The following is a 9974-nucleotide window of genomic DNA, read 5'->3' on the forward strand; positions in this document are numbered from 1 at the left end:
CATGAATCAATGCGACCTACAACTATACAGTAGTTGTGACCAGTGACCTTAATGATCGTCCTCCATCTCAACTTTAGAATGCGCTAGTTGCTATATCAGTGATATTGCCGCTGGTTCCTGGCTTGGCTCCCATTTTTTTAAATTACGTGTAATCTTTTTATCGCCAAATCTATTAACAATATAAGTACCAATGGAAATCTCTCAGTACTTTACCTCTTGGCTCCATAGGCATAGACTTACCTGCCTGTTTATAGATCTGGCCCTGACTGCCCCCAGAACTGAGGTTTATTTATTTATTTATTTAGTGTATAGCAATGCACATTATTTTATACTTCAAAAAACACAATAAAATATGCTATATAAGTAGTATAAAACATACAGATAGAGGGCAATCCAATTAAATACAAATACAAAGATTATATATGATCAATACAATTAAATACAAACATCAAGATTATGTATAAAGACTTTTACGGCGTCTGTTGCCATCAGAAAATCATTGAACTTGCCACTGTATGCTCTTCTGTTGCAATCTTGGACGATGTGGTGGATGGTCTGTCTGTTGGTTCCGCAGTCACAGTTGGGAGTTGGTGTTTTTTTTCCATTTGTGAAGAGTATCTGCACATACTCTGTGATTTGTGCGTATTCTATTAAGGGATGGCAATATTTTACGTGGTACTTTATATCCGGGTGGTCTCTAACTAATGCAGGGGAGGGGTTGATAATGCTCAGGGCACACCTCCCGCCATTGCTCCCGCCAGGTCTTTATTGCATTAAAGTTTATACTTTGCAATTCCTTGGCTGTTATCATTGTTGGATGTCTGGATCGAAGTCTGTTTCTTTCCAGGTCAGACATGTAGCAGAATATAGGGAGCTGGACATTTTCGATTATCTTCCTATATTCCGATAGAAGAGCATTCTTCTGACGTAGGTCAGCAGGTGGTATGTGGCTCAGAATTGGCAGCCAATATGTTGGGCTTGATCTCATGGTTCCGCTGACAATTCGCATCATGCTGTTCAGCTGCACGTCGACTTTTTTGTATGAGCGCTGTTCATCCAGACCAGAGCGCAGTACTCCACGGCTGAGTAGACGAGTACGAGTGCCGACGTGTGTAGTGTGTCAGTCGAGGAGCCACAAGTAGTGCTGCACAGCTTCTGGAGAATATTATTTAGTTTGACTGCAGTATTTTCCAGATGTCGTTTATAAGTGAGGACTCTGTCCAAAGTGACTCCAAGGTACTTTGGATGCTCATTAGATCGGAGCCAATTTCCCTCGGATGAAACATCAAGTTATTTGCTTGCCAATTTATTACTGAGATGGAAGCATGTGAAACGTCCCCTTAGAAAAATTATACATGACTGTGCTTAAACTGACACACAATATTTTTTTTTAGCGCAACACAATCTGACTTTCAAAAATCCCTACAAAAGAATGGCCCTGACTAACATTAACCTATACCTTTCGCAAATCACTTACCTCACCAAAAATCTTCGTTACTCGAACTACTGCAATACAGCGAGCGCCACTACTGCCAGCTAAATAAAAGATTCAAACTACTGAAGGCACTAACTACTGACCGGCATAGTTAGCAAATGAAAGATTTTGATAGAGAACAATGTATTTACCTTAATAGTCATAATATATATAGTAGTTCATGACATCCATTCGTACAAATGTACAGTTTCTGATGGACACACCTCCAGATTATCCATTCTCAAAAATCCGCCATCTCACTTCCCCACATCCACCACTGCTGGCGGCCCGCCTCCAACTGCGCAACGCTATGCGCTATTAACATCAAGCTGCCCAACACTACAATGGCAGACAACAATGCAAACCAGCCACAGACTGCACACAGCACAGCCAGTGATTTTCATACGGAGCGCTATGAGGCGTTACCAATATAAAAAACCTAAACAGTCTACTTACACATGTAATTTCGGTTTTTGTGGGATTTGGCTGTAATCCCCATTTACAAAAGTATGTACTTAATGTCTCCAAGTCAGATGTCAAAGTTGTTTCCATGACCTCAGAGTTCCTGTGTTGTGTTGCCAAAACCCAATCGTCTGCATACCCAAACTTCTTGGAAGATGTGGGTGGCATATCAGCAATACACAAGCTGAACAGTAGTGGAGTGAACACGGAGCCCTGTGGTAGGCCATTGTTCAGAGTTCTTTGGACGCTTATTTGCTCTCCTCTTACTACTTGGAATGTTCTGGCAGCAAGAATGGCATCTATAAGTCTGGTAGTTCAGAGGCAAGGGATTGTTTCATGAATTTGTATACTAGGTCATGTCTCCAGACAGTGTCATATGCAGCATACAGATCTATGAAAACAGCTGACGTTATTTTTTGCCTAGTGGCTGCACATTTGCCATCAAAGGCATTACATCTGCTACAGATCCTCATTCAGTTAAGGAATATGGAGTTTCTCCCAGTGATATGGATCATTCCATACCCGTACTGAAGTGACAAAAAGAGGCAAGTCATGCCGTGAGATGGTTGGTGTGGCCGAGCTGTTCTAGGCGCTTCAGTCTGGAACCGTGTGACCGCTATGGTCATAGGTTCGAATCCTGCCACGGGCATGAATATGTGTGATGTACTTAGGATAGTTAGGTTTAAGTAGTTCTAAGTTCTAGAGAACTGATGACCTCAGATGTTAAGTCCCAAAGTGCTCAGAGCCATTTGAACCGTGCCGTGACTCATAGGCCAGTTTTGCTAAGCTACTGCATGAGCAAAATTGTAATTGGGTTGTCAAAACTCAGTTGTAATAGTAATTGAATGGCTAGTAATTATTCAAAATGTCACCACAACAGGAACTGCGACTCTTACAATAAGGCTGCACTGTTAACCTCATTCTCTTGGTATATCTCCCTTCATCCCCCATTGGACTGATCTTTCATATCTTGGCAGCACAGGATAATGGACAAATTACTACAAAGATGAATAAGTTTTGTACTCTTACAATTCGAACTACCTTAATCACAGGAATCTGTTCGGAGGGGTTACAATGTGGTGAGTACAATGAAATAAAAACAGGTTTGATTTTATGATTCCGAAGCATGCGTGACCAAACAGCAGATCTGAATTGTGGTCCGTTATCTGACATGACTTTTCTAACGTATCCAACTTCACGTAAGAAATTTTTAACAAAGGTGTTGGATACAGACCGTCCAGTGGCTTTATTTATTTATTTAAATATTTATATCACCTGATCAGATTAGGGCCATCAGACCCTCTCTTACATCGGACCAGTGTTCCACACATGCAGCATTTCACACATCAGAGTTACATCATGAACATAGTTTAAATGAGAAAATTAGCTTACTCTAGTGACAATATGAATAAAGAGTAGTGACTAAGACCTAATAAAGTAAATGCTGGCAGTATTTTTACATCAGGTGCTATACATACAGATTATGGTGAAAGCAATAATGATAACAGTAAAAAAAATCAAATAATAATGACAAACATGAGAAAGATTGGCAATAGTAATGAAGGTTTGTGCAGACGTACATTAATATCTTGGTGTGTAAAGTAGATGTTTACTAGTATAGCGAGTTTTGGGTAAGGGAGATTTAAGGAGGGGGAAAGAGGGAAGTAATGAGGTGAAGTGCACTCATGTACAGAGGAAGGCATTACTGTTGCTTAAGTAGATACGTCATTAACTGTTTTTTGAATCCGGTCATGTTTTTAAGTTCTCTGACATAACGAGGGAGATTATTCCAGAGACAGGTTCCCGCTACTGTAAAGGACTTGGAGAAGGTGACTGAGCGATGCAGTGGAACGGAGAGGATTTTATTATAATGGGAATGTGTGTTTGTGTCATGTTGTTCCGACATGAGCGTTAGGGACGAGGAGAGATATGAGGGACAGTGTACATTTATAAGGCAGTAGATAAGACAGAGTGTATGGAAATCTCTGCGTTTGTCTGCATGCAGCCAGGACAATTTTGCATATGCTGATGAAATATGATCAAAAAGTCGAACGTCACAGATATATCGGACGCAGGCATTCGTGACCAGTTCTAGACGTCGGGAATTTTCCTGACAGAGGCCTTGTAGGATAATATCGCTGTAGTCAATGATTGGGAGTATAAGCGTTTGTACTAATTTCTTTTTCAGATCGAAAGGGAAGAGTTTTTTGTATTTTTGTAAGACATGAAGGGATGCTGATGCTTTTTTGCACACTGCAGTTACGTGCTCTGTCCAATTTAGATTTTCATCTATTGTTACTCCCAAACTCTTGGCTGAGAGAGAGAAGTTAATATTTGTTCCATTTAGGATAAGAGGTGGTACGGATTCCCAATGTTTTGGGCTAATGAGCTTAGAGTGACCAATAAGTACCACTTGGGTTTTAGATGGGTTTAGTTTTAGACCTATGTCCTGTGCCCATTTTGACAGTGCATCGAGGTCAGTATTGAAATTTTCAATAGCTTTCTTGAGATTGCTTGGTTTCACACTTAGATACAACTGAAGGTCATCAGCATACATATGGTATTTGCAATAGGTCAGGACCGATGACACATCATTGACAAAAGGAGAGAAGAGTATAGGACCTAATACTGAGCCTTGGGGAACGCCTGACACTACCTGCCGCCATTCTGATTTTATATTCCCAGACAGGACGCTTTGCTGATGAGACATCATGTATGAGCGAAACCATTGCACTGCGCTTGGTGAGAAATTTAGACCGCTAAGTTTGGCTAGTAAGATGTCGAAGTCGACAGTATCAAATGCTTTGCTGAAAACTAAGAAGCAAATGATAGTCGCTTCTTGTCTGTCCATGGCAAGTTTCAGGTCATCTGTCACCTTTATCAGAGCGGATGTTGTGCTTTGATGTTTATGGAAACCTGATAGGTATTCGTCTAGTAGGTTGTTAGTAGTTAGGTAGTTGCTGAGCTGGTCATGAACTATATATTCTAAGGCCTTTGATAGTGCAGGAAGAAGGCAGATGGGGCGGTAGTCAGAGGGTGTTGTGGCGATGTCCTTTTTAGGCAGTGGCTTAATTTGTCCCAGTTTCCAGGCCTCAGGGAAAACGCTTGTGATTAATGAATCGTTGAAAATGTCTGTTATAGAGGGCAGTAGTTGGTCAGTAATAAGTTGTACCATCTGGATAGTGATACCATCATGTCCAGTAGATGCTGATCTAATTTGCATTACGGCTATCTTGACAGTACTGCAAGTGACGTGCTGTAGATACAATTTTTCTTTGCCACAGTCGTTCATCCCCATGAAGTAATCAATGATTCTCTGTTTTTTTTTTTTTTTTTTTTTTTTTGCAGATCAATTTTGGTTGTAGGTAATGTGAAGAATCGGTTTAGTTCTTCAGCTGGGACCATGGGATTTTCTGCAACTTTTATTTTGCCTAAACCGAGACTACGGAGATTTTTCCACAGGATAGCTGGTCTACATCTATTGTCAGCTAATGTACGGGCATGACTGAGCTTAGCGTTTCTCACCGCTTGACTGACTTTGTTTCGTTTCTGCTTGTATACAGCATGATTTTCAGGTGTAGGGTGTATCTTGTATGCTCGATGTGCAGCATCTCTGAATTCATGAGCTGTTTTAGTTCATCAGTCAGCCAAGGTGCAGGTTGCCTTTTTACTTTTCTGGTCTTTATTGGAGCATATTTGTCATATAGTTGAGTAATTTTGTTAGTGAAATCCTGGAGTTTGTCGCTTATGTCCATGAGGGGAGTAGAGGTCATCCCCCAAACTATTTCTTGTGCCTCAGTTTCGAGTTCAGGCAAAATTATGCGTTTGAGGTCTCGGTATGTAGACAGTTTTTGTTTCTTTCTAGGGCATTCTAGTGAATATGTCATGGAAATGATGTCATGGGCAGACATGCCAGGCGCAGATATTTGAGAGGTGTGGATTATTCTGTTCGGAGATTACGTAACGGTGTGATTGAAACAAATTTTGAAGTAAGTTCAACAGCGACTAGAACGTACGAAAATCCATTAGATGTTCTGACAAGCGGTCCCAAGAGATCAAGAGATCAACAGCAGCAAATTCTTTTAATTTAGAAGGAATAATAGGAAACACCGGAGCACGATGTGAGATAGTAGGTGGTTTCGCCTTTTGACAAAGTTTACAAATAGACAAAACTCTTCTAATTCTCTTTTCCATATTGTTAAAATAACAAGTCGTTCGAAGAATATGATAACATTTTCGTGGACCAAAATGTGCGTAGCTGAAATGAATGTACCAAATGAGCTTATTAACAAAATCGTCTGGAATGCAAAGTACCCATAGCTTGTCATCAACAGTGCAGCGTTTGAAGAGTATGTTGTTTCTAACCAGGTAATAATACCGAATCTGAATGTGTGTCTTTTCATGCCATTTACTTTTGATGTCTTTCCAAATCGGATCTTTATCTTGTTCATGAGCAATGTCCTTTAAAGATGTGGTGATGAAGTTTTCAAAGGCGACTTTCTGAATGTAAAGAATACTGAAATTTTTCTCGAGGTTGCCTTCTGTGTTACTTTTCTCAAGCCCAGCCGGTGCGCGCGACAGTGCGTCCGCAACAATGTTCTCCTTGCCGGGAATGTAGACTATTGTGAAGTGGAATTCTTGCAGAAACAATGCCCAACGTTTTAACCTGTCATGATTTAATTTTGAAGACATAAGAAATTGTAATGCACGATGATCACTGTATACTTCTACGCTAAAGCTTCTAATTCAGTAACGGAATAATTTTTTTCAGATTTTGTTAGCACTCGGCTAGCAAAAACAATGGTTTTCTGAACGGTAGTGTCATTTTCTATGGCTTCTTGAAATAAATGAGCACCAAGACCGACTTTAGAAGAATCCGTGCTAAGGCAGAAATCTTGTGACAGATCTGGATGAGCTAGTATTGGCGCATTAAGTAGCGATTCTTTCAAAGAATTGAATTCCAACTGTACGTGTTCGTCCCAGTTCCAAATAGTATTTTTTCCAGTGAGAGAACAAAGTTTTGGTGTAACAAGAATTTGCTTATTCAGAAAACGACGGTAAAAATTTACGAGACCTAGAAAACTGCGGACTTGTTTTTTTGTGGATGGAACTGGAATGGCTCTGATTGATTCTAACTTTTCAGGATCAGGCTGAATGCCTTCAGAAGAAATAATATGTCCCAAAAACCTCACCTTTGACCTACCAAATTCAGACTTTTCCAAGTTAACTGTAATTCCAGATTCTGCAAAAATACGTAACAAACTGTTGAGGATGCGATTATGTTGTTCCCATGAAGCTTCTGCTATTAGAATATCGTCCACATATAAGGTGATGTGACGCTTTAAGAACTCAGGTAATATGGAATTTAGCCCGCGAATGAATGCTGCCGAAGAAATGTTCAAACCAAAAGGAAGTTTCCGAAACTGATAACAAACGCCGAAACAAAGGAAAGCTGTGTATTTTCTACATTCTGGATGAAGTTCGATCTGATAAAAGCTGGATCTGAGATCAATGGAAGACAACACTTTTACACCATTAAAATTTTGAAGAAGTTCTTCCAACGTTTGCGGCCTGTCTGTTTCAGGAATAATGATAGTATTGATTTGTCTCGAATCTAAGACAAGCCTGATCGATCCATTTTTCTTCTCAACAACATGTAATGGATTGTTGTATGAGCTTACTGTAGGCTCAATAATGCCCTCGTCAAGCATAGATTGTATTTCTGTTCCAACGCGGTCCCTATAATGTGCTGGAATTACATATGGTCTAACACAAAATTTAGTATGCTCACGAACCCGAAATTGGTATTTAAATCCCTTGATTGTTCCTGTTTTGTGAGTAAAAACTGTGGAATTTGCTTGTAAAATCTCAAAAAGGTCCTGCCTATCAGTGTCATTACAATTCTCAATTGTTTGAATTTTATTCTGAATTAACTCATTAGTATCAAATATGCCGTCGATATCATCCCTGTCAGTACTTGCAGAGTGATTGTTAGTGTCTAGTTCCGTAGAAAATTCCGAACTGTTGTCTAACAGAAGGTAAGGCCGATTAATTTCCTCGTCATGGTTTGAGAGCCAATCTTCAAATTTCAAAGCTATTGGCCTACCTTCTTTCTCTAAACTTATTTCAGCATCGTGAAAGTTTAAGATTACTTTGTATTCATTCGAAAAGAGTGCTCCCAATATAATTTCCGTCGACAATAATGGAACAATAAGAAAGTTCATAGAGAAGCTGTGGCTTTGACAAAAGAATTCTAAGTTGGTTTGTTGGCGTACATCTACACTTTTTCCAAAGATTGCACCTTGTAATTTAATCTTACGTAACGGAAGTGTGGGACAATCGTTCGATTTGTTGCATTTGCTAGAAGCTGTTTCACTAATTACTGAAATGGGACTGCCAGAGTCAAGTACTGCCGTAAATTTTACGTCATTTACAGTAATGTGAATCACAGGATATGCAATTTTGTTATGTTTTACATCGTGTTTCTGGAGTAAGATGTCCCTAATGTCTTCCATTTTTACGTAATTACTAGCTACGGCAGCTGCGTCGTCAGTTTCATAAGTACGTTTTGTGGCTGCCAGCGGTATGAGTCATTGCCTATTGTGTCTATGTTGGCGCGCGTCGTTATTGGGATTTGGAGACCTAACTTCTACAAATTCACCTTGTCGAGAGGGCCCTGCTCTGTTTGAATCCCGCCAGTTCTGATGCAATTCAGGTCTGTCGTTACGATCATATCGTCTGTCGTCATGTCGGTAGATTCCATAGTTTCTTTCTTGTCGGTCTGGTGGTGGAGAATCTCTCCCTGAATCGTAACAGCGCGCTGGACCGTTGCATCTGAAGTTATTCTGTCTCCCTTGATAATAATTATTTTGGTTCCCATATTGTCTGTTTCTATGGCTGTCTCTGTCATAGTCATTACTATGGGAATGCGATCTTTCTCTGTAATTATTTTTACTCTGCCAACAGTTGTCATACGGGTGGTGTCTGTTTTGGTCACGATTTACTTTGTAAGAATAGCCTTGTCGTGTCCAGTTATTATTTCTTTCATCGCGGAATTGCGACGGATGTGACATGTAATTGTTGTGTTCCTGTTTTCGCGTTCCGCGATTGTCAGTGTCAATTTCTAATTCTTGTAAGAGTCCCTGAAAAGCTTCAATGTCGTCTTTGCAACGTCCTGCCAAAATAATATGTCGTAAATGTTCAGGTAAATTGATTAAGCAAATGCGGATGAGTTCTGAGGGGCTGTATGGGTTTGACAGGTACTGATTCTTGTGCAACATGTCTTCAAAATATTTCACAAGACTGGAAAATTCAGATTGTTCGAAATGTTTCATCATTATGATGCTATGTTTTACTCGGTCGTGTGTAGCTTGAGACCAATATGCTGAGAGGAAGGCATGATAAAATTCTCCTCCACTGTGGCAATCGTGAACGACCGATGGCATTCTTACAGCTGGTTCATTCTCTAAATAGCCACACATAAATTCTAATCTGTGCTCCAATGACCAGTTGGGGGAGGGGGGGGGGGGAAACAATGAGAGAATTGTTGAAGCCACGCTTGTGGATGAATGTCGTTGCCAGAAATCTTACATGTTTTGAATTTACGTGTAGTAATGAACAGCTTATAGTCAAAATCATCGTGTCGGCGAGTCACATGTCGGTCATTGTTACGTCGTGTCTGCGGTTCCATCTCAAAATTCGGTGCACATCGCCAGTTTCTTTCATAACTTCCAAAATGCCTGTGTTATTATTTTGCGTCTTTTCCGTATTTCTAAGTCCCTCTTCCCGTGTTGGAGCGCGAGTGTCCTCTGAAATTTGTAATTTTTGTATTACTTGTGCCAACTGATCTTGTACTTCCCGAATTTCTCTTTTGTGTTGCGTATTAATTTGATTCTGATTTTGTTTGAATTTCTTAATTTGTTCATACTCTTCTGTGTCAGTGATGGCTACAGGTCTTGTGTCATTCAGATCATCATCTGCCTTTGTAGATAAGTTAGTGAATTGATCCGAAAGTTCGGCTACTTTCTCCGATAGTGTA

Source organism: Schistocerca serialis, chromosome 8 (assembly GCF_023864345.2).
Source record: "Schistocerca serialis cubense isolate TAMUIC-IGC-003099 chromosome 8, iqSchSeri2.2, whole genome shotgun sequence".
Classification (NCBI taxonomy): domain Eukaryota; kingdom Metazoa; phylum Arthropoda; class Insecta; order Orthoptera; family Acrididae; genus Schistocerca; species Schistocerca serialis.